The sequence below is a fragment of the Pangasianodon hypophthalmus genome, chromosome 27 (assembly GCF_027358585.1).
Source record: "Pangasianodon hypophthalmus isolate fPanHyp1 chromosome 27, fPanHyp1.pri, whole genome shotgun sequence".
NCBI classification, from domain to species: domain Eukaryota; kingdom Metazoa; phylum Chordata; class Actinopteri; order Siluriformes; family Pangasiidae; genus Pangasianodon; species Pangasianodon hypophthalmus.
The window spans coordinates 8,703,695-8,711,563 of record NC_069736.1 but is presented as its reverse complement, the minus strand read 5'-3'; positions in this window follow the sequence as shown (position 1 = coordinate 8,711,563).

Sequence of the window (7,869 nt, the reverse complement as noted above, 5' to 3'; positions counted from 1 at the left end):
GTGCCTGCTAAATGCTGTAAACATAATAAAAATAAGCAAATTAAACTTGACAGTATATTCCATATATAAAAGTGCAGTAATCCATGCAAATTATATGATCTGAAATCAAGGTATATATTGGTTAGTCTTCTTATGCGTAAATGTACATACACTCAGGAGCATGAGTACGAACGTTTTTCCAAATTTACAGGATTTTCATGAATACAAAAATTCTTGTATAAATGCTCGTATGAATGATTTACGAATAAATCCCATTATATCCGGGTTCATAAATGAGGCCAAATGAACGTACAAGGTAATATTTTACAAATTAAGTCTTTTTTTTTTTTTTTTTTGGAGACCCCAGCAGAGATATGCTGTTCTATGTACAGTGGATGGTCTGCATGTGTTTTAAGGAGCAGTGGCTCTGTAAATAAAAGCATATTTCTTTGTTTGTACAGAAATACTGTATAGTAGAAATATGTTTTTTTTTGTAGCTAAGTAAGGCAGTGCTTAGGTCGAGCTACTGGAGCAAAAAAAAAATAAAAGGAATAATGCTTCTCCTATTCATAGCATGTTAACAAGCATGGTTTTTGTCAAGGGTTGCCAGGGTCATGGTTTTTACACTACATTGGGCTTGTTTGGAAACAAATTTTATGATGGAAAAAAGTCCAATTTCCAGAAACATAGGCTATGGCAAACAGAGAGAAAATGCAAGTACTGAAAGTGTAACTGTGATGTACAGAACATTTTCTGTTGTAAGATATATTGCATAGATTGGAAGAGGGGAAATTGTTTATGGAGTACCTAATGTCTACATATTGCGGATACTGCAAATCATAAATGTGTTAATTCTTTTGTGCAGTTTGTGAGATGTAGTTGGGGTGCAAATTCTGCTGGCTGGTTATTGGGAGGTAGATGGAAACCAGAGAACCCAGAGGAAACCCACGTGGCCACTGGGATGACGTGTGAACCTCTACAGACAGTAACCCCAAACCGCAGATTGAACTGGGAACCCTGGACCACCATCCCACCTACATATGAAATCACAACGCCAAAATGGCAGCACACATGATGCACACTAAGCGTTAATTTCTTTCGATATAGTGTATATATGTGTCATAAAACCCTTTGGTAAGAGTGCTTTTGGGTTTCATTTGCAATGTAGTAATATTTGCTCTTAACAATACTAAATGTTGTAGTCTAGTAGTCTTTTTTCCTCATTAACTAGCCCTCTTTTTAAGAGTACTTTGAGAGAAGAAACATTGATGTGTTAGTGAGTAACCATTTTCCTGGACTCTAGGTGGACAAATAAATGTAAATTTTGTTCATTATTGCTGTAGTAAATAGTGTATGTCCTCTTCCAATGCTTGTAAAATGCTTTCCACTACTTGCTCCACTACTTACACATCAGATTGCTACAGGCATTGTTCTGACCATAAGCACTGGAAAGCAACACACTTGGAAAGAAGAAAAAAAATGTGGGTTCACTTGAGGTATGACGTCGATATGTACACTTGTGATAATATACAGTACATGTATGACAGCACACCATGATGAGAAATCGGAAATAGTTACATTATATAATGATGTGTAACATTTTCAGCTGTGCCTTGAAAGCTGGCATAGGAAAACAGACATTACGAGTCTGTGGAATGGAGTTGCATAGTCTGGGGGCCATAACACTGAATGATCAGCCCTCTACAGAGACCAGTCTTGTTTTAAGGACCACCAGAGAGGACCACCACAGAGAAGCTCTGTGTTCAGTGAGTTAAAGGCAAGTTGTAGGAGCTTGTACTTCACTGAAAAGGAGACAGCCAGCCAGAGTAGCTATTACAGTGTGATGTATTTTGCATGATGCATAGAAATGAACTGAAAATTTAGGTAGCACAAGGTCATGAAAGCAGGGTTTTTCCATGTTGCAATATTAGTGTTGAGCAAAAAACATCAGCAGTGCATAAAAAATAATGCAATACTAGATGTTTCTGATATACTACAGAAGACATTTTGCAAACATTCATCTAATTGTTAGCATTTAAGAATGGTAGAGTTCATCCATGATTTAAGGGGTAGTTCATTAAAACGGATACCAGAGCACAGTAGGTCTACTTTAAATATCACCAGTGTCAGCAGAAACAAGATGATCATTAATGAGTCTTACAAGAGCTACATGAGTGCTATATAGAAAATTAAAAATTATTAAATTAAAAACTAGAAAGACTTATACTTTTTTTTAGCCAAGATAGTTTTCAAGTTGAGAAGCAACCACTAGGTCTGAGAAACAGATTTAAGAATTGATATGACTAAAACTATAACAGTTTTAGGGGGCAGAAGAATGTAACCAGACTCAAGGGGCTTGTTAATGAGGTGGGAGAGAGGGGTAGGCGTTAGTTGAGCAAGTCTTAAAGTAGGATGTAGGGTGGAGGGATTTGATGTTAAGATAAGTGACATAGACAAATTGAGCGTCAGTGGGAGCAAAGAGGGTCATTGTGGGTCAGAATAATATGGTTCTGAGTAAGCAGAAGTGTCCCTTGTTAAATAATTTAAAGCTTGCACTGACACTGCAGTGTTATACTGCATATTATTTTGTGTGTTATATTGCAACAGTATATACTTAACCATAAAAAAAAAAATAAATCAAAAAAAGCACCAAAACTAGTCCACTACCACAAATAACTTATCTTCTAGTGTGACAGTAACATGGCTGTTCTGCTGACACTTATATACACTTAAATATGCATATAGTATAAATATATATATATATATATATATATATATATATATATATAAACACCTATATATATAGAAACACACACACACACACACACACATATATATTGGTTCTAGGGCTGTAATATGAATACATTGTTCGTAATGAGATGTGTTCTATATAGACACAAATACAGATATGAACAGGAGGCACACATTTAGGGCGTTCATTCATTCATCCTTAGTAACTGCTTGGTCATAGTTGCTGTATTTTAAACCTTTTGGTTTGTTTATATTTTGGGAAATCGTCAAAAGTATGTGGACACCTAAACATCACAATTATATGTTCTTGTTGAAAATCCCATTCCAGAGTTTGTCCTCCTTTTTGCTGCTATATCAGCCTCTTCTCCTCTGGGAAGGCTTTACACTGTATGTTGGAATGTGGCTGTGGGGATTTGTCCATTCAGCCACAAGAGCATTAGTAAAGTCAAGTATAGATGTCAAGCAAGGAGACCTGGCATGCAGTCAACGTTCCAGTTCATCCCAAAGGTGCTCACTGGGGTTTAGGTCAGGGTTCTGTGCAGGGGGCTCAAGTTCTTCCACTCCAACTTTGGCACAACAAGTGATTATGGACTTTGGAAGGGTTTATCTTTAATTTTAAAAAAAAAAAAAGATTTTTAAAAACACTTCTGATTTATGCCAAGCCCAGATCTTGGGCCCGTTCTTCATACTTCGCTAACTCAGTTAGCTGGATTTGATTGTTGACGATTTGGCATGATCTTGGATTATTTAATTCTTCGACGATCATCCTGAAGTTGTTGTCATAGCAATGGGTCGGTAAGCTTAAACCTGCTCTGGAGTAGGCTTATTTCATGTATCAGGATCATGTTTCAGGATCAGATCGCGGCTTTATAAGTGGAGGTGATACGGGAAGTCTGTTGCAGCCATGTCTTGCCCGTTTTTACAAGAGCAACCTGTTGCGGAAGGTGCAAGGATAATTCGCAGAGACAGACAGGATCCTTTAGCACAGCGTGATAGTGCACTTTTTGAAAGATATCGTTTTTCACGTGAGGGTGTCATTTACATAATTAATTTGTTGGAACCTCATATTAAAAGTTCGACTCGGTAAAAGTTCACAAGTTCTAGTGGGTCCCGTGGTGGCTCTAATATAAAAGATTAAAGTAATTATGAAAATTTAAAGAAAAAAGAAAAGTACATAATATATACTGTAATAAGTGATAAAAACATCTAGCACCGTCACTACTTAGGCATTTAATTTGTCTGCAACTTTTTGCCAACCCTCTCTCCTGGCTTTGAGGTGTTCCCTGACGTTTTTATTACATTTTGGGACTCGCCATAGCCCTCCATTAAGAGTTCTTGTTCTCTCGCTGAGAAAAAGTGGGCACGCTCTTTGGCCATTGTGGGCAACCAGTAGCAGCGTTTCTGATCAGTGTTTCTACTATCGATACATAGCCCCTTTTAAACCAGCGCATGAATGCGCAATGATCTCAGATAATTCAATCCAGCCACACTAATCATCAACAACAGGTGTGTTCGGAGAACCTAATTAGCCAGATAATGATTAGCTGGATCATATCATCTCAGATGTGTCTTTTGATCTCGGATGTAACAAGCGGCGTATGAAGAACGGGCCCATGGATATCTGGAGCACTAAACAGATACAGATATACAAGTGCATTGTATTATATTCCTAGTTGGCTCCGTCTATGTGATAGCTGGAATATTCTTGAATGTGTTGTTTGAGTATGTTCAAAGTTTGTTCATGCTTTTACATAGAACACTGGTGCAGAGTGGTGTCTGGGTATTTGGATTTGACAGAGAAAATGCAGATTGTATTGTATATCCACATTTAACAAATACAGCCTATGTTGCAACTAGCAACAGCTACCACATTATTATTGTGTAGACTGAAGCACAGGATGTTTACCAGAGGCCATGTCTACAACATTAACCATGTGTGACTGGCTGTACAACAGAAATCAATCGTATATGCATGTATAAGATAAACAATAGACAGGAAAAGGGAGAGAGCAAAAACAATGGCTGTATTAAAAAGCCTGATGAATGGGCTCCAGTGCAGTCCTGCGGGACAGGGAGGGGAAACCAAATATTTTCAGGGTCTGGACTGATAAAACTATTTTTTTAAGTGACATTTGATTCAAATAGTTCATGTTGTGAGAACAAGAATCATGGGGGTTGCCTTCTGGTTCAATGAACCAGTCGGATGAGTGAGAACTGCAGGCAGTGTGCAAGACTTTTATCATACACTATTTGATGGAAATAACATAGAGCTGAGAGACAACTTCATGGAAAAGAGATTTTGATTCACATAAATTGGTGCAGTTGTTTCAAAAAGATACCACAGGGTGTGGATTAACCTGAAAGCAAACCATGCTCTCCGTGATGTCAAGGTAACTAGATGTTTGGTATACTCACAAAGATGTGTCGCCACTCAGCTAACAGGGCTTCATCAGTTCTAACAAATGGATGATGAGTGATAAAACACCTGTACTGTGTAAAGATGGCATCAATCCATCAATCCAATTTTGGTATCATTCTGGTAGCAGCAGAAAGTGCTGGATTGGAGATTGAAGAGAAAAAATCTGATCTTATTCTGTAACTAGCTTGCTATTATAAAAATGCTATTTATTGTTATGTTAAGGTTATGCATTGATATTTTATTTATTTCATACTGTTATTTTTCAAACTTGAAACTGTTTTTTTCTCATAGTATAATACTTATTCACATTTTGCATAAGTACTATACAGCAATTATGGTTCTTTTATTTAAAATTGTCTAATTATCTTGGTTTTTTTTTTGTTTGTTTGTTTTTGAAAGAGCATATTTAAATAACATTCAGTAAAAAAACAATATAACTAGACAATTTTAAATAAAAGAACCATAATTGCTGCATAATAATTACTCATGCAAAATGTGAATAAGTATTATACTATGAGAAAAAAAAGAAAAAAAGCTGTGCTTTGTGTAAATCATTTTGATGGCTATGTATTGTACAGTTCCTATTGAGCAGTTGAGTATATTTAATTTAGATGGCCATCTTAAGTGCTTCAATGAAGTGCTTTAATTAAAAATCACTCATTTATCCCTATCAGCTATTCTGTATTGGCAAAGAAAAAGTTGTATTACTCTGCTATAGACAACACATCTAAAATGATGTACTCCCATATGGAAAATTCCCCATGGTGAAGTGGTAACCAATGAATATGGGATTTAAATGGGAATTTATAGTACTTTATTGTTATTTCACAATACAGCTGAATTTTATATGGAATATGAAATATGGTTTCTACTGGATTATATTGATTAGTCATTAATATGAAAGACACACACTACTATCCATTATCTGATGCAATATAAATCTCATGTGGCCTTTATAACATACTGAAGGTTCAGGTTTTAATTAGTAATTGGTGATTATTAGAATGCCTTCATGGAAATCCATGAGCGCCAAAGTCATTATGGCCTTTAGGTGTCTCCCATGGCAGGCCAAGTGGACTTTTTATGCGGTACGAAATATACCCCATTACTTCCCATGAATGTGTCACAGCGTATCATGTGCAAGCTGTGGAGCCAAGGGTTATTTGTGGCATGTCAAACTAACTCCCATTGATAACCCATGGATTCAAATAATGATGCTTAGTACCAAAATCAATAATCAATAATCATGTCCAGTTGTTCTGTAAGACTTCATTAGTGCCACTTTGTAGTGACTTTTTTCATTAGACATGAATTTGGCACCTTTATCAGACATTGATCTTAAATCATCGAGATTATCACATTACAAAGGCCTAAAATGGTTTTAGCACCTTCAGCAATATAGGCAGTCCAGAAGTTAACTGCTGACAAATGTGAGCAATTCAAAAAAAAAAAAAAAAAAAAAGCAAATCATATTTGAGCAGTCAGAAGCTGAGTCCATTAAGTCTGTGCCTTTCAGTACCTGCTCCCCATCACACACTTTAGACAGTCATGAGGAAGCAGGCAGGCCGACCAATGCCCTGATCTCATAATTACTGTGGTTTTCCTCTGCACCACAATCACTTTAATCTTACTACACTTGACCTAACCCAACACCACAATCCAAACTATTCATCCATCCACTGGGAAAGATTCTGTCTTTCACTCTCTCTCTCCGCTGTCCTTTCTGCCAAATTCAGACAGCTTTGACATACAGCTCTAAAAGCTCTAAAGCAGATCTAGGAAAATGGAAAAGTCTATGCCTTAACTTATTAATGGCAATAATGTGCTATTATTCTCCCACAACAAATAATGTTACATCTTTCAGCATAATGCAACTTGTATCTCAACAAAGACTTTAATAATGCAACTTGTATCACAACAAAGACTTTAATAATGCAACTTGTATCACAACAAAGGCTTTAATAATGCAACTTGTATCTCAACAAAGGCTTTAATAATGCAACTTGTATCTCAACAAAGGCTTTAATAATGCAACTTGTATCTCAACAAAGGCTTTAGGTTGCCTGGATGACAATACATCTTAAAGAGGAAGTACTTCATGAACATGGCACTTTATCTGTTTCCAGATACACAAATTAGACTTAATTCTTTTGGTCCACTTGTAAAACTGTTTTTGCTCACTAGAACATGTGGCAGACAGTGTAGTATTCACATAGCATTAAGAAACTTTATATATGATACAAAATAAATCTAAAACAAGACAGTCTCCAAATAGCCTCTTAGTTCAGTTTTGCAAGATTATATTGCTGTATCATCAATCAAGTCATACCAAGGAGCAGCTTGGTTTTTCTAAAAGTATTCAGTTTACTCTAGAGACTGCAGATACCATGAGCTTCCTCCCGCCATGGAGACAACAGACTGAAGAGACTTGCCAGCTGAGGAGAACTGCACAATATCACACTGACACTCATGAGAAAAAGTGTAGATGTGGAACTGCATTACACACAGCTGTTTTTAAAAAAAACTCCCCCTTACCTTTCAAGGAATTACATAATATCATAAAATTTTTCTGCCACTTTGCTCTTTCTCTCTCTCTCTCTCTCTCTCTGGCACATGTCTTCTCTCCTGGTTGTAGCAATGTATTGGAATATGAAATATAGTTAGCAGTCTGGCCCTATAGATGCAGCATAACCTTTGGTTATTCAATCTATATTTGGGTT